This window comes from Protopterus annectens, chromosome 6.part0, assembly GCF_019279795.1.
Source record: "Protopterus annectens isolate FY-2018-M chromosome 6.part0, PAN1.0, whole genome shotgun sequence".
Classification (NCBI taxonomy): Eukaryota; Metazoa; Chordata; order Ceratodontiformes; family Protopteridae; genus Protopterus; species Protopterus annectens.
Window position 1 is genome coordinate 1,920,846,358 of NC_056737.1, and position 22,673 is coordinate 1,920,869,030.

The 22,673-nt window shown below is 42.5% G+C and overlaps 1 protein-coding gene across 1 annotated transcript in view; it reads right to left on the bottom strand.

Annotated features, from left to right (window-relative positions):
- The window catches only part of RETREG2 (reticulophagy regulator family member 2), a 1,615,599-nt gene that overhangs the window by 363,213 nt on the left and 1,229,713 nt on the right, over positions 1–22,673 (bottom strand). The window lies entirely within an intron of this gene.

Below are 22,673 nucleotides of genomic sequence, written 5' to 3' on the forward strand. Positions count from 1 at the left end.
AAGACACGAGAGGTATAATTAGAAAACAGTGGCATATTTTACACATCTTTGAAAGCTTGAATGGTGTTAAGGCAGATAAACCATCCTTTTCTTTAAAAGGATTTAATAATATGACATAGAAGCTCTGTTATAAAGAAACACATCTTCAGCTAAAAAGTAAAATCAACAAGAAAGCTGTCACCATACCAAGTCATAAATGTCAATATTCAAACTGATATATAGAAATGAATGATGCATTCATCCAATATAAAAAATAAACATTAGCATTTAAAAAATATTTGCTCACTGTGATGTGTGTATCCAGTTGTCTGCATGGTATGTGGAGCGTACTTCATACAAAAGTCCAACGGGAAATTTAAGGAACACATAGGAACATGTCAGATGTTAGGAAAAGCAAAATGATTAATGGACTTGTAAACAAATTCATGTCACAGACATTGCACGAGTTCAGATTTGCAATGTTGACAATCGTCTTTGAAAACAAAAGGGGAGGGAATACGACAGCAGAAAATGAAAATGTGAATATAAAAGGATAAATAATTTAAAAGGAGATACAGCCGCAAGCCTTAATGGTTAGGTCAGCATAAAATATGCGCTTAGGTAAAAAACTATTAGATAAATAGTGTGGTGAAAGGCTAGTGTAGCTTTACAAAAAAAAAACTTCCACATACTTTAATCATGTGACTGATTATAGCTATTTAAATGTTTCATTAGCCTTGTTCTGCTTTCATACATCTGAAGAAGCACCTTTTGTGTGAAAGCTTGTGCGTTGTTTTGCTTTTAGTACATTGCAGTTTTGTCTGAATCTGTTAAACTGCCACCATGAATTCACTCATCATTCAACATGGTGTAAGAAGTGGGATTCAAAGTCGTTTAAGTCTCGCAAAGTGTAACAAAGTGCCAGAAGCTGTTTCAGTCTTTCAAAATGCAATGAAATGTTTGAAGTTGTACAAATCTCTTCAAACTGCAGCAAATATACACAGTAAGTCGCATAAGTCTCCCCATGGTGCAACGAATGTCTAAAGTGCTACAGGTACTTGCATTTACAAATTTCATAAATGGAAAAGTGCATGAGGTGTTCCATCTGACATGCAGTTAAAATAAGTGTGATTTCACAGATCCGAACCTTTGCTGTTTGATGGCAATGTAGCAGACAGTTGGGCATGTATTGTGATATTTTCATAGCAGCTACACTTTCTGATACAGATTTACGCACCAGAGCATTTATATTTTTCAATTTAGCTTGCTCAGAGGCCATTGAGCAAGAATGCTCATTTGCATATGCACCTGCTGTTTAGGTGGTAGAGGGAGAAAACCACCGTATTATTTCTCACGCAGGAAGACCCAGATTATTTACAATGTAAATTCAAGGAACCTCACACAAATATAACTATGGAAAGGCATAAATTTAACACAAGGAATCAAAAGCATGATGAAACTATTGAGGCATATGTTACTGATTTACAGAATAAAGCAAAAACATGTAAATTTGGGGACTTGCAAGATAATTCATAGGATGATACTAGGCTATTGGCCTGGAGGCCCTTATAAGCCTAGCCAAGAATTTTGCCCATGCTCCCTCAAAATCAGCACCTGTTTCCCCTATCCACCAGGGACACAGGTGGGATCCCAGGAGTATATCTTCTGTTTCCCATCCAGTCATCCAGGTTCATCTTAAAGAGGGCTAGAGAGGTGTGCTGGTTGACATGGAGAGGGAGTATATTCTAAAGACAGGGGGAGACTTTGGAACACAAATCTATCCTGCCAACACGTTTTATTAATGTCACAGACCAGGTTACGCCCTTGAGTGTGGGTTGGGCGAGTGGAGTTTGTCTTATGGACATGCAGCAACTCCAGCCATGCTGGGTCTGAAATGGCCTTGTATGCCAGACACAGGTCACCTCTGAGCAGGCTGTATGAGACAGAGTAGAGGGACAGGACTTTTAGCCTACCTATACAGGACAGATGTTTGAGACCATGGATTTTCCAGGTCAGGAACCTCTGTGGTCTCTCAAACTGCTGCATGTGCTTGGCAAGTTACATGTCGAAGGGGGCATTGTACTCGATAATGGGTCTGATAAGGGAGGAGTACAGGGATGTTATGACCTCCTTGTTTCTGGATGAAATACCCTTATTTATGAGGTTGGCCATGTAGAGAGCCTTCTGTACAACAGAGGCAACGTGGTGGTCAAAAGTCAGGTTGCTATCAACCTGGGTGCCCAAGTCCCTCAAGACTGATTGCATGCTTAGTACGTTATTAATGTGATAATTAGTGGGGATGACATTTTCCCCAAAGGGTATAATGATGCATTTCTTGGCATTGAGTTTGAGGCCATGATTCTGGGCCCAGTCATTAGTTTGATTTTATAAAAGACCATCTTGTGTGTGGTATAAATGATACAGTGAGGAAAACTTTACTGAGTGACTGTGAATTAACACTGAATAAATCTATTGAAGTTTGCCAGATACATGAGCTCAAAGAGAAAAATACGAATATGCCTGCTGCAACTGCTACTGCAAATGTTGACAGTGTGGAACATAAATTTAAAATGACAAAGCCTCAAGTGTAAAACGAAAAATTACACTTCAGTAACTCCTATCATTAATTATCACAATTGTGGGGGCATTCATAAATTCAAATGAAAAAATGTGTTTAGTGTATGGTTGGCTATGTCACAAAAGCAAAAAGTGGAATAATTTCAAAAATTTTTGCAAATCAGCACTAGCTAACAGTAAGATTAATCCGAAGCAATTAGTGAATCAAATCGAGACTGTAGCAGACTCGAGTAACAGTGATAAATCTTTTTATGTTGATGGTGTTTCTGTGGTTGGTGTAACAGTTAACACAGTAAATTAATGTATGTCAGCAAGGAGTGAAATATTCTGTATCATGGATATGGTACCAAATGGTAAACCAACAGAGCTCAAAGTGGATACTGGATCCAAATGCAATGTCAAGTCAGTATAAGCTTATGCAAAAATAAAAGCTGGAGAATATTTTGACTCCACGAAATGTGCAAAGTTAATTCCTTATGGTGGTGAAGAAATTCAGACAGATGGCACTGTAGCCCTTTCTTGCCATTTTGCAGGCAACAGCTATGACTTGCAATTCTATGTAGTTGGTACAGTTATTACTAAGCCTCGAAAACAGTCTACATATAGGTTGGAATTCACTCAGTAGAGAAGTTAATCATCTAAATACAAATGAAAATAGTTTTTCACAACATATTTTTAGAGAGTATGCTGATTGCTTCACAGATAAACTTGGTAAAATTCCAGTTACGTATTCCATGAAGCTGAACTATGAGATAAATCCAGCTGTTCGTCCAGCATGCAAGATTCCAGTAGCAATGCAAAGAAAAGTTAAAGCAGAATTAGAATGGTAAATTCTGGTGTTCTTACTCCTGTGTAAGAACCTATTGAATGGGTATGGCCCATAATAGAAGCTCAGATGACATTCAAATATGTATTGAACCTCGTGACTTAAAGCTCTTAAATGTCCTCATCACCCAAAGCATAGGGTAGAGGAGGTAGCAGCATTAATGCCGAATTCCTAATTTAGTTTTAAAGATAGCCAGTGCACTTTTTCTTACGGCTAAAAGTTAATGTTTTCTGAAAGCATACAAGCTTTTTTTTTTCAATTTTGAGGGGGAGAGAGATAAGATAACAATGGACAGCAATCAGTTTAAGTGGGGGCATAGACTGTAACCTGCACTTTAGCATGGGTAACCTTAATTGTAAGTTATTTATTTACCATAACTTGCTGTCTGTGTTGTCTTTCATTCCTCCTCACAGTTGGGTTATGGATCCAACTTGGCTGCATTTCTTACAGACTACGATCCAAGTCTCAACCTCCTCTCACTGCCCATAATGCGCTGTCCTCTGTCTAACTTCCTTAGATCGAGTTTGCTGCCCAAATAGCTGACAGAGGGCAGAGAAAGAAAAGAAAGGCAGTCCAAATTAAGAACTAGAGGTTCAAAATTGGGAACATCAGTTCCTAAAGAGTTCTCTCCAGGTCTTTTAGAGAACTGCTTATGGGGATGATTGGGGGGGGGGGATGAGGAGGAATGAAGGAAGACAACACAGATACCAAGTTATGGTAAATACATAACTTACAAATCTGTCGCTTTTACTCTTCCTCACGATTGGGTCAGAGTCCCCAGCTATACAACTCCTGGGTGGTCTCAAGAAATGATATGCCGGAGCACTGCCGAACCAAAGGCGGCCCTGCTCCTGGAAACAATGTCTAATATGTAATGCTTTACAAACGTATGAGTTTTTGACCAAGTGGCTGCAGCACACATCATCTAAAGATGCCCTGGAAGAAAAGGCAGATGAGGTGGATAAAGATCTAGCTGAGTGGACTTAGGAGGATGAGATAATTGTAATCCATTCCTGGCATAAATCCAAGTAATACAGTCTGTTATCCATTTAGCAAGAGTAACTTTCGAAACCACCTGATCTAAGTGGCTATGAGAAAAGGACACATAATTGGTCTGATTTTCAAAATGGCTTCGCCCTATGAAGATAAAAACGTAACTGACTATGATCAAGCAGATTTAACAAATGTTCTCCTTCATTACAGAAATTCACGAAGAAAAATGGCAGTCCTATGGTCTGGTTGAGGTTGAATTCTGTAGCTGCCTTGGGCATGAAAGGGGGGTTAGTATGAAGGGACACCCTATCTTTGTGGAAAATGATGTAAGGAGGCTTAGAAGACAGCACCTGGATCTCAGAAATTCCCTTTGCTGATGTGATGGCGATAAAGACCATCTTCCATAAAAGAAACTAAGTCATAACTACTAGTTGGCTCAAAAGTTTTTTGAGTTGAGCCTTGTAAGATCACTGTGAGATCCCATGGTGGGGAAGGATCTTTAACTGGAGGCCTGAGGAGGAAGATTCCTTACAAGAAGGCCTTGCACAATTTGAAGGTTGTAGAGGAACTGAAAACATTACCCGAATGAAGGTTATAGATGGCTGCCAACTGAAGTTTGATAGTAGAGAAAAATGGCTCCTTCTTTGAAAAGTGACACAAGGAAGAGAAGGATAAATGATATCAGAGCTGAAAAAGGGTCCAATGTTCTCTTTAGAGGCCCAGAAGACAAATCTCTTCCATTTATTCCCACAGACTTTCTTGGTGGCCAGTTTCTAGGAGGCTAAAATAATGTCTTGGACAGGAGAAGCCAGCCTGGACCATTGAACATCACTGGAAGTGGAGAAACCAAGAGGTCGGTTTAAGGGAAATCAGACTGGAGTGAAAACCTTCTATTCAGTGAAAAAGGAGATCCTGTTTGGGTTCCAGTATCCACAGAGGATATTTCAGGTGAGACCAGAGAAAGGGCCAAAAAGGGGCAATGAGGATTACCGAGGACATTTTGCTTTCTAAAGAAACTTTGGGATCAAGGGTAGAGGGGGATGAGCGTAGAGGAGACCGGGGAGCCAATCTTGAACTAAGTCATCCCTCAGGGACTCCCCCCAAAGGCAGGATCAGAGCAAAGTAGTTCCTGCACTTGTTGTTCTGGGGGGATGCAAACAGGTTGCAGCAAGGTTGGCCCAGTAGCTGAAGATCAAGTTTGCTACTGACTGGTTGGGAGACCACTCGTACGGGGTTAGAATGGACCTGCTGAGCTTATCCATAATGACTATTTATTTCCCTGGTATGTGAGTTGCAAGTAGAAAATGGTCTGAAGACATCGCCAATTCCCAGACCCTCATGGCCAATCTGCACAATGATTAAGAACGGGTTCCTCCTTGTTTGTTGATGTACCACACCACTGACATGATGTCTATGTGAATCACAACAATTCCTAGAGGGAGAACATCCTGAAAGACTTGCAGCGTGAGGAGGACTATTCTGATGTCCAGAACACTGACATGCAACTTGGTCTCCAAGTGGGACCACGTGCCTTGGGCATCTTTCTCTTGAAATCCCCCTCCCCAACTGGAAAGCATCCGTGGTCACCGTGGCTGAAGGTGAAGGAAGGAGGAAAGGTCTGCTGATCATTAGGTTGTCCGACAGCAGTCACCACTGGAGATGCTTTCTGCAAACCAAAGTTAATTTGATAGGGACATAAAGAGGCTGGTAGAGAACTGACCATTGAGCAGCCAGAGTCTATTGAAGTACTTGCATAAAATACCCTGCTAGAGGGACTAAGGGAATGGCAGCTGCCATAGAACTGAGAGCCTGAAGTATTAGCCTTGTCGGTGGGTAACACCAGTTTAAGATGGCGAGAACATGATCTCTCAAGGTCTGAACACGATGAGCGGGTATAGCTACAATCTGGTTCACTATGTCCAAAGAGGCTCCGATAAATTCCAAACTCTAAACTGGAGATGGTTTCAGCTGTCAGGTTTATGGTGATACCCAGATGGCTGGCAAGGTTGAGGTGATCCCTGACCTGGAGTAGTTGATGCCTGGTTGGGGCAGTGAAGTGGCAGTCGTCCAGATATGGAAATACCTGGAATCCCTGCAGTCTCAGATGAGCTGCAACCACTGCCATGCATTTGGTAAACACCCTGGGGACTGTGGTGAGTCCAAATTGCAGGGCTCTGAATTGGAAGTGACTGGCTCCCAGACGGAAGTGCTAATGACTTCTAGAGCATCTGTCTATTTTTATGTGATAGTAGATATCCTTTAAGTCCACTGAGCACATCCAGTCGTCCTTCTGCAGCAGCGGCACAATGGACTGGACTGTCACCCTTTGGAACTTTGCCTTCTTTATGAGCAAATTAAATTTGTTTAGATCCAAGATGGATCACAGGTCCCTGGTTTTTTTGGCACTATAAAGAAGTGAGAGCAAGTTCTGAATGCTCTTTGTTCGGTTGGGACCTCTTGGATGACTAAGTAGATTTAGAATTTCTGCCACTGCATACTCCTGACTGGGTGGAATGTCGGGTAGTCTCTTTGACCTCTCTGGTGGAGGAAACAGAAAGGGAATATAACCATCTCTGGATATAATCTTTAGCACCCATTTGTTTTGCGTTATCTTGGTCCAGGCGGAAGGGTACAGAGAAAAACAACCCCCTACTGCCTCCAGAGCTGAGCAGTTGGGCAGCGTTTTAGGAGGGCTGATAAGACCTATCAGAGAAAGGCTACCTGAAACTCTTATTCTGCAGGCCCCCTCTGCCCCTGGGGCAGCATCTCCCACTGAAACCTCTTCCTCTGCGTCTGAAGGAAGGATCCCCGTGCTGATCGTGGAAAGACCCCTGAGATTTCTAGAACCAGGTTTTCTTTCCATTGAGCTGGTTTCTAGAAAAAGTGAGCTGAGGAGTTGAAAACTTGACTCTGATGGCAGACAAGTTCTTCACTTCCTGCTCACTGTGGGTTAGGGTCTCTCTGACAGGTAGTCCAAAAAGGGAGGACCCATTAAATGGGGCACTAACAAAGGACGTCAAAGTGTTCCTCAAAATCAAATAGCCCATCCAGGCATGTCTTTGAATAGCAATGCCTGAGCCCTCTGCTCAAGAGCCACCCTTCGTGGCGTGAGAAATAAGTCTCATGGAAAAACTGGACAAGGATGAAAGAGCTGTCAGTCAGGGGGAGACCTTCTTGAAGTCCTCTGCAACATGATCTCTGCCACAGAGTCTAAGAGTTCCTTCACCAGTTCCCTCTGCAATCGAATAAAGTGTGCCAAGTAGTTTAACGCTCTCAGGGCAAAAGTGGCCGAGATGTAAACTCGCTTACCAAACTTGTCCATTGCTCTGGACTCCCTGTTCTGCACATGAACAGTGGAACTCTGTTCAGCTAGCTCCTTTTTGTAGCTGCTGCCAAAACCATGGCATCAACTGGAATACCCTTAGCCCAATATGGTCTATCCTTAGGGGGAGAGAAAAACTTATCACGACATTTGGGAATCAGTTCGATAGAGCCCTGCTCCTTCCAGACCCGACAGGACACCAAATCCAGCAGCTTGTCCACCGGGGGACCACCCAGGTTGTAGATGGGCCCGTCCTGAAAGCCTCCAAAAACTCATATTCTTCCGAGGAAGGAGGCTGAGCTGGCCAACCACCTCTCTGCCTCAGGATCTCTAAAATGTTTCAAAAGGAGATGTCCCCCCAATGGTGACCTGGGAGATCCTTCCCCTTTATCAAAATCTGTGTCCTCGGTGATGGACTCTGAAGAGGAGTCAATGTTCCTCCTTTTGCATGAATGTCCTCTTACAAGGAATCTCCTCTGTGGGATGTTCACGGGGAAGTCTCGGAAGAAGAGGGAACTCTCTCGTGGGGAAGAGTTTGGAGGCTAGTCTGGATGGGCTGTCTCTGGGAAGGCATAACATCAAGTCTCTGCTCCAAGGGGAGTCAGCAGGAAGGGTCATAGCTCAAAGAGACTGGATCCCTATGACCAGAGAAGGCCCTTTCCACAACTTAGAACACCAAGGGACCCGGGAAATCCCTCCACAGTTCCACAGGAGCCAAGGCTAGAGAAGAAGAAAGGGCAGGGATCCCCGAGCCCTGTGTTCCAGATAGTATCAGACCAGAGCTGTCCAGCACTGAAGCGCTGAGAGGAAGACATGGCTCCGACAAGGTTGGAGACAAACCCCTCCCCTCCAGATCCGATGGGGACATCCCAGATTGGAGACCCGCTGCGATTCAATGACATTAGAGCAAAGGAAGTCAGGGTGATGGTTGGAGTGGAGAACAGGTAGTTCCTCATACCTGACCCAGCCTCTCTTGGTTGTTTACGATCCTGAGACTCCGATACCGAAGGATGGACTGGAGAAGGAGACTGAGCTTGAAGGGAAACACTCACAGATCCTAGAGGAGATGGAGCAGAGAAGACCTCTAACTGGATCAGAGTCTTGAGAATATTCCCGATCATCCTGTCCACGTCGCCCTCTGAAAGGCGACTAGAAGACCTGGAAAAAGCCACTGACAGGGTCTGGGTTGCCTGATATGTGTCTGCTGCAGTCCAAGGGAAGAAGCAGGCTCAATGCCCAGCACTGGTGTCGGACCCCTAGCTATCAGATCTGTAGACTTTAGATCTGAGATGGAAGGAGCAGCTTCTGGAGAACTGAGGATTTGGCAAGTACCAGCTGGATTTGAAGAGTGCTTTGGGTCCACTGGAGTAGATGTGGGTCTGAGATCCGAGCCCACTGGATCCAAAGGTCTTGCGGTTTTGGAAGGTGGCTCCGAAGACACTCAATGACTTGGGAGGGTGCTTCTTGTAGTCAGAAAATCCTGCCACACTCTTGGACGGGATATGAGCCCCTAGAGAGGAACTTGAAGCAGGAAGGAGGCCCTTAAGAATGAACTTATTTTTACACTTGGCGATAGCCCTAGGGTTGAAGCTGTTGCAGACAGAGCAAGCCGACCACAGATGTTCAGGGCCAAGGCAATATACACACAAATTATGTGCATCCAAGTCTGGAAATATTTGGCTACATTCGGAATACCTCTTGAAACCAGCGGGTTTGTCTGACATGTTAACAGCAAGGAAACAACCAAAAACCACTACACACGGCAATCACAGCAAAGGCACTATATCACTTTATCAGACCTAATCAAATTTAGCTAAACCACAACTATATATATTTCTACCTACGTTTTTTTTTTTTTTTTTTGAACAACAGGGAAAAGTAAGCCCACAAACCAACGCTGGAAGAAAAGAAAAATGGAGAAAGCCCAAGTGCCAAGCAAAGAAGAGAAAAAAGAAAGATATTAACCTTGCACTGTTGTGGGAGGGTAGGAAAAAGAAACAAAAAGCACTTATCTGAAAATTCTGAAGAGAAAAATTGTAATCTTACTTTCAAAAAAGCTACCAAAGGTTCTAGACTCGAAAAACCATGTCTGTCACTGCTGGCAGCAAACGAGATCTGAGAGAGTTAGACAGAGGACAGTGCATTATGGGAAGTGGAAGAGCTCAAGACTTGGATTCTAGTCTGTAAAAAATGTGGCTGAGTTGGATCAGAGGGTCAGATCCGTAACTCAGCCGTGAGGAGGAATGAAAGACGCATCAGATTTTTTACTTTAGGTAATACTTGCGGGTGCAGCTGTCAATATAGGGCAATTGCTCCTTTCTGGATGGTTACACAATTTGTTTGAAGATGTACACAGTTCTGTGTGTTTGCTCTAAGTTAACAGGTTGGGGGGTTCTGAAAATATTAAGTATGTTTGAAGGCTTTCATTAAAACAAGGTCTAGAAAAACGTGATATACATTCAAATGGAAATGAAAAGAACCCGTATAAAAGATCAGTCATGTCAAACATTATTGAGTGCATGTAACACAAAAAATGGAAATTCACACTCAAAAAGCTGTCATGTATAACAAGTGGGAACAATAACATCTCATCATAATGTCTTCTCTATCCATGTTATTTTGGAACATCAGTGGCCTTACAGGCATAGATAAAAGAATATTGAATTATATTAAGAAATGCAGAGAACAAATAGAAAAGTCACAGGAGACACTTTTGGAAAGAAATGCGCATGTGAATTTGATAAAAAAAGGATTTCAGTATGGATATTCAGAAGAATATCAGGTACAAAGGGAAAGTGCAGTAATAATACAAATTGCTATAGGAACTGCAACTGTGATGGAAGAGGGAAAAAATAATAGTAGACTTGTAAGGGGCTACTGGCCAGGGAAGAGGGTTATGTTGGCATGTATTGATATTCCACCAAAATATGCCACTATGGAGTTTAAGAAAATTTTGGCAGAAATACTCATCTTATACCTGGGAATTGAAACTTGATTTGAAACAGTGAGGATGTATCTGTGGAGCTAGAAGGGGAAATCTAACAAAAGAGGGTAGATCACTGAAGACATTTTTGAAAACATTTTGTATGGAAGACAAATTCAGTAGTAGGAACTGGGTGAAAATTTATACATTCCTCAAGGAACAATAACTGAGCTAGATTAATAATAATTTAATTCACAGGTATAACTGCATTTAATTGAAAGCTTCGACACATCCAATTCTATTTCAGATCATGCAGCAATAAAAACTAAGATAAAAATGCAAGTAATGAAGTAAAAATGAGAACACTGTAGCTTTCCCACCTACTTGTTAGAGAGAATTTAAGGAATGGGTAGTGGAAATTATTCAAGATTAGTTAGGGAAGATAATTTCTTCAGATGTTATAGCTAGTGAGTGGGACAAACAAAAGTTGTTTAAAAATAGACTAGTAGTAAAAGAAGAGATGTGGTAAAGTAGTACTTACAAGTTATGTACTCACCATAACTTGGCACCTGTGTTGTCCATTTTCATTCTTCCTCACAAATGGGTTCGGATCCAAGCTTCGGATTCGACTTGGGCACATACTTCGGATCCAGCTCTGAAGCTATTCCCTTTACCCATAATGTCTTATTCCATTCCCATTACCTGAGATCGAGTTTGCTGCTTAATCTTCCAATTGTCTAAGAAAACAGAAAAACAAAAGAAAAGACAGGACTCAAACCTGGAACAGTATGGTTCCAAACCAGTCTAATAGGAACTTCCAGGAGCAAAAGGGACAGGGGATGGATGGGAAGAATGAAAATGGACAACACAGATGCCAAGTTATGGTGAGTACATAACTTACAAATCTGATTTTGACCTTTTCATTCTTCCTCACAAACGGACAGAGTCCCCAGCTAAGTATTTCTTGGGAGGCCCTCATGGAAGGACATGCTGGAGCACTGTCGAACCAAAGGAAGCTCTTCTTCTGGATATGATGTCTAGCTTGTAATGTGTAACAAAAGTACAAATCTTTGATCAACTGCAGCACAAATGTCATCAATGGAAGTCCATGACCAAAAAGCAGCTGGAAGCAGCTATGAACCGAGTAAAATGAGCTCAAGCAGGTCTAGGCAAATTTAGTCCTTTTTGAGAGTAGACCAATGAAATGCAACCTGTAATCCATTTGGCTAGAGTAACTTTAGATATTGCCTGACCTAGGCGATTAGGAGAAAAGGATATGAGAAGCTGATCTGACTTTCTGAACTGTTTTGTTCTGTGAAGATAAAAACGGAGTTGTCTGTGCACATCGGGAAGATGAAGCATATATTCTCCTTTATTAGAAAAGTTTGGGAGGGAGGTGGTAACTGAATGAACTAATTAATGCTATTTTCAGACATCACTTTAAGAAAGGAGGGGTTAGTCTGCAGAGTAATCATATCTTTGTGGAAAACGATGTAAGGAAACTTAGCTGAAATAATCTGGAGTTCAGAAATAATTTTTGCTAAAGTTATAGCTATAAAAAGACAATTTTCCATGAAAGAAATTTCAGATCACATTTGTCAGACGATTCAAAAGGCTTCTGAGTTAATCCTTGAAGAACCACAGTAAGGTCCCAAGGAGGGGTGGGTCTTTTATCGGGGTCTGAGAAGAAAAAAGACATTCATGAATGATTTACACGCTCTGGGAAGAGGCCAGAGGAGTACATTTATTTCCTGAATGAAAATTTGAAATTGCTGCCAACTGAAGTTTAATTGTTGAAAAACTTGTCCCTTCTTTAAAAAGAGAGGTTAGAAAAAGAAGAATGTCTGAAAAAGAGATGATATTCTGGCTAGAAGCCCAAACAGAAAATCTCTTCCATTTGCTTCTGTAGACTTTTTTGGTAGAAGCTTTCTGGGAGGCCAAAATAATACCACAAACTGGGGAAGAAAGCCTGGACTGTTACTGGACGTGGAGAAACCATACTGTTAGTTTGAGGGTGTGGAAATTGGGATGTTGAATTCTTGATGGATGAGAGATAAGATACTGAGCAGGCTCTAGTATCGATTGCAGACACTGTAAGTGAGACCATAGGAAGGGGACATACACTTGCCGGGGCCAGAAAGAGGCAATGAGGATAACAGTGTTCTTCAGCCGGTTTGCTTTCTGTAAGAATTTTGGAATTGGTGGAAGAGGAAGGTAGGCATAAATGAGACCCAGGGCCAATTGTGAATCAGGGCTTCCTTCGATGACTCCTCCTGAGGAGTGAGAATCACAATGAATTACTTGTTGGAAAGGGTGGTGGCAAAAGGTTGCAGCAAGGTCAGCCTCAATGCCTGAAAATCATATTCGCTACCAACTGATTGACTTAGAGGCCACTAGTGAGGCATCAGAATAATCTGCTTAAACTGTCCATTAGTATGTTGGTTTTCTCCGGGATGCGTGTTGCAATAAGAAAGCGGTCTGATGAGATCACCCATTGCCAAACCCTCATGGTCTCTCTGCATAAGGGTTAAAATTGGGTTCTTCCTTGCATGTGGATATACCAGACTACAGACATGCTGTCCATCTGAACTGCAATAGGCCCAGAGGAAGAGGATCTTGAAAGGCCTGCAAGCCCTAGAAGGACTGCTCATCTCTAGAACACCGATGTGCTAATTTGTCTCTAGAGGGGACCACATGTCTTGGACCGTCCTTCCCAAAGAAATGCCCCACCCACCCCAGTTGGGAGGCGTCTGTGGTCACTGTGGCAACTGGGGATAGAAGAACATAGGGTCTGCCCAGAACTAGGTCAGGCTGAATCTACCAAAAAATGTGTTGCTTCCAAACCGGGGTGAGTTTTATAGGAAAGGATAGGGGTTGTCAAAGAATGGACCATTGAACAGCCAAAGTCCACTAGAGAATTCGCATAAAGAAGCATGCTAATGAAACCAGCAGTATGGCCACTGCCACTGACCCAAGAGCTCCCAGCATTAATCTTGCTGTAAGAGAAGGTTGGAAAAGTATAGTCTGAACTTGAAGTCTGAAGGACATAATGCAGTGGCGGGGTAAAGAAGATATCCGAGGTGAATTGTTCAAATAGAGTCCCTATGAACACCAGGCTCTGTACTGGGACTAATTTTGATGTGGTAAGATTTAACTCATTCACTCCAATAGAGCTCAGGAAGTCTGCACTGTACCTTCCGATGGGTGGAGCCTAAGCCTTCTGATAGAATCAAATTATGTCCTCACATTGCAAACAAATGTTCATATCTCTGGAACTGTAGGGGTTATGAAAGAAGCATAAATGGCAAACTCTTCAGCACAAACTATTTTTGTAGTGGTAGTATTCCTTAGGTTCTAGGTCTTAAACCAAATTGTATAAATCACAGTAAACACGGCAACTATTACATTTTTAATACTTTGTAAACAACTTACAATATCTCTGCAACTATTCAAGTTATACACATACTGTCAGCAGCATTTTATTCAGTAGCTGAGAGCTTTCATATGAGGCTAAGGAGTTGTTTGTGTTACTTGGTTGTTGAGATATTTAAAAAAATGTGAAAATTATATTTATATAAATTAATATGATAAAAACAACAGTTAATATCTATTTACTTGCACTAGACAGATGTCAATTATTACTGCAGTTGAGTATGTCATTGTGCAAGCTTTAAGATGAATTATTTCAAAACCTTGTACACAGTATAGTTTTGGAATTATTTATGCAAATATGAACAAGAATTATTTGACGCCTACAGGCGTCAGTAGGAGTTAACTGCAGATGCACCAGGAGGCATCACTCAGATGTAATGAGTTAACGAGTCACCCAAGATGCTGCAAATCTAGAAGAAATAGTCCCCGACTTCTAGAAGTTGATGCTTGGATGGGGTGGTGAGAAACACCTGGAATCCATTGAGCCTCAAGTGAGCTGCTACTACTGCCATGCATTTGGTAAACACCCTAGGGGCTGTGATGAGTCCAAAGGTCAGAGCTCTGAAATGGTAATGACTGGTTCCCAACTGAAAGCGTAGCTATCTCCTGGATTGCCTGCCTATTTTTATGTGATAGTATGTATCTTGGAGATCTATGGAACACATTTAATCGTCCTTGTGCAGAAAAGGTAGAATGGACTGGAATGTGACCATTTGGAACTTCGTCTTCTTTACATACTGGTTCAACTTGTTCGGATTCAAAATGGGTCTGAGGTCCCCTGTTTTCTTTGACAATAAAAAGAAGCGCTAGTAAGTTCCGAATCCTATCTGGTCGTGTGGGACCTTTTGGATGACTCTCGGGCTAGTAATGTTAATTTTTTCACTTATTACATTTATATCAGTTTTCTTCCCTATTTAAACATCCTTCTTTCATAATTTCTTTACTATCTTTTAGTTTTTCACTGGACCTTAGGCAATAGTATTTTTCTTCTATGCTATTACCTCTTCTCTCCTACTTCGGTAGTTCTTTCCTATGTACTATTGCTGGCATATTTCCTTCTCTAGCAGCTTTTGTATTTCTTGTGCTGCATCCTTCCTCTGACTGGGTGGAATGTCAGGAAATTTCTTCCTTTGAGAAGGATGAAGGGAAAATGGTATGTAGTAACCTCCAGATATTATTCTTAAATACAAGAATCATTTGTGATATTTTTCCAGGCATCTAGGTGCAAAGAGAACTGTCCTCAGACTGCCTCCATAGCTGAACAGTTGGGCAGCACTTCAGGAGTGCAGAGAAGGCCTGTCAGAAAAGGAATCTCTAAAGCCCTGGTTCTGCAGATTCCCTCTGCCTCTAGGGCAACATCTACCATTAAAGTTTCCTCCTCTGCCTCTGGAGGAATTCTCCACGTGCAAATCCTTGAAAGGCCCCAGAGACTTATGGAACCACATAATTTTATCACTTCGCTGGTTTCTACAGAAAGTCCACTGAGGGGTAGAAAACTTGATTCCCACAACAGACAGAGTCTTTCTTTCGTGTTCACTGCAACTAAGTGAGAGACTTTTTTTTTAAAGGTACCAGAAATAAAGAATACCAACAATGATATTAAAAATTTACATAAAAGGGTAAAGGAAATATACTAACAATAGTACACAGGAAAGTACTGAAGTAGGAGAGAAGAGGCAATAGTACAGAAGAAAAATACTAGTGCCTAACGTTCAGCTAAAAACTAAGAGGGAATAAAGAAATTATGAAAAGATGTTTAAATAGGAAAGAAAATGGATATAAATGTAAGAACAGTGAAAAAATTAACCTTACGAGCCTGAGTGTGGAACCTGCGGCTAACCACAATGATGGCAACTGAGATCTGGGGTTAGTGGGAGTAGCTCACGAGCTGGTTCCAAAGTCTAGTGTATGCGGCCGAGTTGGATTTGAGGATCGGATCCGAACCCATTTGTGAGGAAGAATGAAAAGGACAACATCAGATCATTAACTGTTTAGAGGTGCTGGCTAAGGCTAAAGTATTGCAGAATAAGAGGAATCTTATAGAACAAGAGGAAGAGCAACTGCAGAGTGCTAAAGAGAAATTAAGGGAGTATCTGGATAATATGAATGAGTTTAGTAAGATTGCTGTTAAGCACCTATTTTTTTGATAACTCCAGAGCACAACATTTTTTAACACAACGACTTAGGCAAAAGAAAGCAGAAATGGTTGTCACCAAATTTAGGGAGATTATAACAAGAAAAATAGCCAGAGATCCTGCGTAGAGGCAGAGATATTTCAGAAATTTTATAAAAATTTGTATAAAGCAAAGAAATGTGAAATACAAAAAAAGAGCACAAATAGAAATATTTATGCAAGTCTTCTTAAATATGCCAAGGTTAGAGACAGATGAAGCTCAACGATTAACAGTTAAGATGAGAGAAGTGAAAATTAAAATGGTGATGTATAATCAATCTGCAGGAAAGTCTCCAGGAAGAGATGGTATTTGTGTAGAAGTCTGGAAGTTAGGAGGGAAGAAAGTGATAAATAAAGTACAGTTTTGTACCTACCATAAATGTAGATGTTCGAGTGTATATACTGCTGCAGTCATCACACTTGGGGTTATCCTGCCGTCAGGCGGTCCCGCAGTCAGCCGAATCCCAAAGTGTTGGTCCTGCGTCGGTTGTCGTTGCTTCTTCCCTGACGTCAGTGCGACAGGGGGATAAAAGAGGCAGCCGATGCCATTTTCTTCAGTTTTTCTTGCCCCAGATGTCAGGTGCCCCCAACTAGGAAGGCAATACAAATAACTATGCAAAATTACCTTAGTAGATAAACAACAGTACTAGCTGTTAGCAAATACACCATATAGACATGCATCCAATAGACTGATGTACATGGAGTTATAACTAACACCCTGGTATGTAGAGGGGATGGTGGGAGGGTAACCTGGACTGCAGCAGTATATACACTCGAACATCTACATTTATGGTAGGTACAAAACTGTACTATGTTCATCGTGTTATACTGCTGCAGTCATCACACTCGGGTTAAATCCCAAAGCTATGGATGGGTGGCTGGTACTAAACTGGGTTAGGTGAAGCTAGGATGCCCTGCAGAACTGCAGTGGCAAAACCAGCTCTGGTTTTTGAGTATAATGGAAGGTGGTAGTGCTTGGTAAAGGTGTGCACTGAACTCCAAGTAGCTGCCTCCAGAATGTCCTTGGTTGGAACCCCCTTGAGAAAGGCTGCTGAGGTAGCTGTAGCCCTGGTAGAGTGGGACCTAATATTAACAGGCACTGCTTTGCCATGGTACGAGTAGCAAAAGCGGATGCAATGTGCTATCCATTTGGAGATGGTCTGTTTTGAAATAGCCTTTCCTTGTGAACCTGCAGCATAGGATACAAAGAGTTGGTCAGTTTTTCTGAAGGTCTTTGTCTTATCCAAATAGTAACGTAGTTGTCTGTGAATGTCCAGAGTGAAGGAGTCTTTCTCCTTTATTCTGGGGGTTTTGGATAAAAAGGTGGGTAAATGAATGGTCTGATTCAAAGCCACACTGGATACTACCTTTGGCATGAAGGTAGGGTTAGTACGTAAAGAAACTCTGTCCTGATGGAAAATGATGAAAGGTTCCACTGCCATAAGTGCCTGTAGTTCTGAGACCCTGCATGCTGAGGTGATAGCCAGCAACAGAGCTGTTTTCCATGACAAGTATTGTAGTTCTGCTGAGAAGGCTGGTTCGAAAGGAGGCAGTGTTAATTTTTCTAAAACGAAGTTGAGGTCCCAAGATGGCGTTGGGGGTTTTCTGGGGGTCTTATATTCTTAGCCCCTCTGAGAAACTGCCTTAGTAAAGGGTGTGAGAATATGTGAGGATCCGTATTATATTGAGCTGAAATGGCAGAAGCATGGATCTTAATTGATGAGAAAGAAAGGCCTTTGTGTAGCATCTCAGTTAATTATTGCAGTATTTGAGGAATGTTTGGTATCCAAGGATTCTGGCCTTTAGACTGGTTCCATGCACAAAATCTTTTCCATTTGCCTGAGTAAGTTTTTCTGGTGCTGGGCCTCCTGGCCTCCAAAATGACATTCAGGATGTCCTTTGAGAGAAGTGTTGATTGATAATTCAAGGTACTCTCCATGCAGCTAAATTTAAAGTCCTGAGCTGGCTGTGAAGGATCTGAAAGTTTTGCTGAGTCAACAGAAGTGGGAGTTGAGGTAAGATCCATGGAGGGCTGTGAGTCAAGGTCCTTAGTAATGGGTACCAGTGCTGACGTGGCCAGTCCGGAGCAATGAGGATCATTTGTGGTCTCTCTGATCTCACTTTCAGTAATACCTTGGTCAGGAGAGGTAGTGGTGGGAAGGCATAGACAGTCAATGCTGTCCAACTGAACGATAGGGCATCCACTTTCCAGGCTAGGGAATGATAAGTCCTTGTGCAAAATTTCTGTAGATGGCAATTGTTGGGGGAGGCAAATAGATCTATGTCTGGGCGTCCCCACCTGAGTTATCACTGAAAATACTTGTGGGTGTAGTCTCCACTCGTGAGGATCTGCCAAATTTCTGCTTAATTCGTCTGCCAATATGTTTTCATTTCCTGGCAGGAATTGTGCTTGCAATTGTACTTGGCAAGTCAATGCTGTGTTCCACAAGGTCATTGCCTGTCTGCATAAAGGGTAAGAGTGAGTTCCTCCCTGTTTGTTTATGTACCACATAACTGTGGTGTTGTCTGTCCTTATTAGTAGTTGTCCTGGATGCAAGAGGTCCTTGAAGGCTGTCGGTGCATTTTGCACAGCTAGCATCTCCTTTTGGTTGATGTGTAGGTGCATTTGTTTTGCAGACCATTTGCCCTGTATGCACTGTCCTGCCATGTGTGCTCCCCAGGCGTAGTCTGAAGAATCTGTTGTCATAGTTTGGTTTGCTGGAGGTAAGACAAAAGGAAGACCCTTGTTTATTTGACATGCTTGAGCCCACCATAGGAACTCTTTTTGAAGGCAGGGAATGAGAGGTATACTTGTTTCGAGGCTGTGCCTGTGTTGAGTCCATACACTTTTCAGGTACCATTGTAATTTCCTCATATGCAGCTTTGCATGTGGAATTAGTTGAATGCAGGATGCCATGAACCCCAATGCCTGCAGGATTTTCCTTGCAGTGAGCTGGGTAAAAGTTGCCATCTTTTTGAAGTATTGAGTCAGTTGTTTTTGTTTGTCATGCGTGAGATAAGCCATCTGGGCCATTGTATTTAAGCTGGCACCCAGGAATACTATGTCTTGTGAGGGTATTAGCTTGGATTTCTTTTTGTTTACTGTGTACCCTAGGCAACTTAGCAGCTTTGTTACAAATGCCAGATGCTGTAATAGAATGGCCTTGCTGTCCGCTTGGATCAGGCAGTCATCCAGATATGGATAAATTTGTATTCCTCGTTGTCTGCAGTATGCAATTACTGATGCCAGGCATTTCGTAAATACTCCGGGTGCAGTAGATAAGCCAAAGGGCAATGCAGAGAATTGATAATGCGTTGTACCTGCCAAAAATCTGAGGTATCTTCTGCAATCTTATCTGATAGGAACATGCAGGTATGCCTCTGAGGTCCGACGTTACCAACCAAGGCTCCTTGCCCAGCATGGGAAGAAGCTGCTGTAGTGTGAGCATTTTGAATTTGGGTACCTCCAGGTATGTGTTTAGAATTGAGAGGTCTAAAATGGGTCTCCAGGCTTTGTCCTTTCTTGGTACTAGACATAGTCTTGAGTAAAAACCTTGACCTTGCTCCTTTGTAGGTACCCTTTGAATTGCTTTCATATCCATGAGAGCTGAAATTTGGGTTTGTGCCTCTGCCCATTGGTTTGGAGTCAGATTTGGCATGCCTCTCATCCGTGGTAAAGTGTGGAAATGAAATCTGTAGCCTCGGGTAATAATATCCAGAACCCATTTGTCCTTTGTTATGATGCGCCAATTTTGTGGAAATAGAGACAGTTTTCCTCCCAAAGGTGCTGCTAGGGCAATTTTGCTTGGCAGGCGAAGAGGGAAGTCATTGTGTTTGTTTCCTGAGGGGTTGAGATCTTTCGTCTCCACCTCTTTGAGTTGATGTATGCCATTGTCTAGGCCTGAAAGAACCTTGTGGCTGTCCTCTGCCCCTTGGGCGTCTGTACCTACCCCTTTGGGGTCTGTCTGATGCAGGAAAGGACCAGTTATTTGATGGCCAGTTTCTGCTGAAACGGGGAGGTTGTACCTGTAAAAAATCTTGAACTGTTTGCATAGATTTTGCCTTTTCTTCCATTTTCTTTAAAACTTCCTCTGCTTTGACACCAAATAATATATCTTTCTGCAATGGAGCATCCAATAACTTGGCTTTGACATGTTCTGGTAAGGCTTGCTCGTTTAGCCAAGCATGTCTACGTATTACAGATCCTGTGACAGCTGCTCTACAGGAGGCTTCCAATGAATCAAAACCACACTGTAAGGTATGCTTTCCCACCTGTTCTGCTGCATGCAGCAAATCCTGCATCTCTTTGAAATCAGGTTGATCTGTTTGAGGGATAATTTTCTGCTTTAACTGTGTAATCAAGTACTGCTGGTATTTTAGCATGTGGAATTGGCAGTTCAAGGCCCTCATGGCCAAAGTGGCAGACGTATACACTTTCTTCCCCCATCTTTCTAATGCGATGGAATCTCTCTCAGAAGGTAGTGGATTCTGAGCAGTAGAGGCCTTAACCCCTTTAGGACCCTGGGAAATGGCTTTGAGGTCTGCAACAGGACTTTTATAAAGAAACTTATGAGAGTCAGGGACTCGGTAGTATCTGCCTGGTTTAGCTGGTGCAGGAGGTAAGGAATCTGGGTTTAGACTAGATTCGGTGTAAACATCATCCAAAATGTCTAAAACTGGAGGAATTGCAAGGGGTCTATGCTGTGGAAGAAGAAGAAACTCACGGAGTCTTTTCTTAGAGTCAGAGTAATCTTGGCCTTCCCAGTGGAAGTGTATCCTCATGGTGTGTAAAGTTTCCCCAAAAGAGTAGTCTTCAGGGGGGGAGACAGAGGGAATGGACTCCTTAGCATCTGAGTCTTCATAAGGAGGGAAGGAATAATCCTGGTCCTCAGAGTTAGCTGAGGAAATGGATGCTTGGTCAGAGGAAGGATAATCCTCCTCCAGTCTAGGCCTTTTGTCAAGAGGGGGTTGTGAACCCCTGATAAGGGTAATTAAATCCTCAGCCATCTTAAGCATCTGTTTTTTAGGCATAGGGGCCTGTGGGGGTGTCTGTGGACCCGGTTTCCCAACCTTTAAGGGGGCTTTAAGTTTAGCATAAGACTTAATAGAGATAGTTGTCGGTTTGAAGACACCTTCAGAAACCGAAAACCTGTCCAAAATCTCGGGATCACCGTCAGGGTTGGCGTCCAAGGGTTGGGATGGAACCGGCTCCTGAGGCCCAGCTGATTCGGTCTGGGAGGCCGTCAGAATTTCTAAATCAACGGTAGTCAGGTGCTGCGTAGGCGCCTCGCTGAAAACCAGAGAACCGGCGGCAGGCCTTGCTGAGGCCTCAGTATCTGGTCTTGGCCTTGGTTGCCTGTCCTTATCCTTGCGTTTTTTTAAACATTGCTGATGTCGGTTGCTCCGACGACATGCTATAGTCAAATTTTCTGCCAAAATAATGTCGGGCGAAATCTGCCAACGCTTGATTGTACGTTTGTTGAACCTAGCACAAAACCGACAACCAGAGACGTCGTGGTCTGGGCCTAGGCAAAGAATACAATAAGAATGAAAGTCCTTATGAGGTATTTGCTTCCCACAAGAAATGCAATTATTAACTTTGTCTGACATCGGTCTGAGGCAAGAAAAGTTTCCCCAACGGGGTACTTAGCTTTAGAGAAGACTTCGGGCTGAAATTCAATTCGAAAATCTCAGGAGCTGGCCAACCGGCACTTGTGAACTGCTTCTGCTTCGGGCACCGCGCGGCAAGAAAGACTGAAGAAAATGGCGTCGGCTGCCTCTTTTATCCCCCTGTCACACTGACGTCAGGGAAGAAGCGACGACAACCGACGCAGGACCAAGACTTTGGGATTCGGCCGACTGCGGGACCGCCTGATGGCAGGATAACCCCAAGTGTGATGACTGCAGCAGTATAACACGATGAACATCTGGAGGATTTTGTTTAACAGTATTTTAAAAGGAGGGGAAGCACCAACATTTTGGAAGAATGTTGTGGTTGCTGTAACACCTAAAGTGGTAAAGACCCTCCAAACCCAGTTTTGTATAGACCCATTTCAAACTTTGAACCATGACTATAAAGTGTTTGTCTATACTAGCTAAAAACTGATAGCTGTGGATCAATGTAGTTTTGTGGACAGGAGGCAAAACATTTGACAACATTAGTAGACTAGTGATACTCCAGAGGGAAGAAGAATGTAAGAAAATACCACTGTTGTTAGTGGATCTTGATGCAGAGAAAGCATTTATCATAGTAAGTTGGGATTTTATGAGTCCAGCAACGGAAGCATTTACATTCACTGACACAATAAGGTTAACGAGGAGAATATATGGAGGATTAGAGGCAAGAATTAAAGTGCAAGGGTTCATCTCTGATAAGTTTTGTTTGAACAGAGGAACTGGGCAGGGGTATCCTCTTCCCCCTTTATTTGCTTTATATTTACAGCCAATG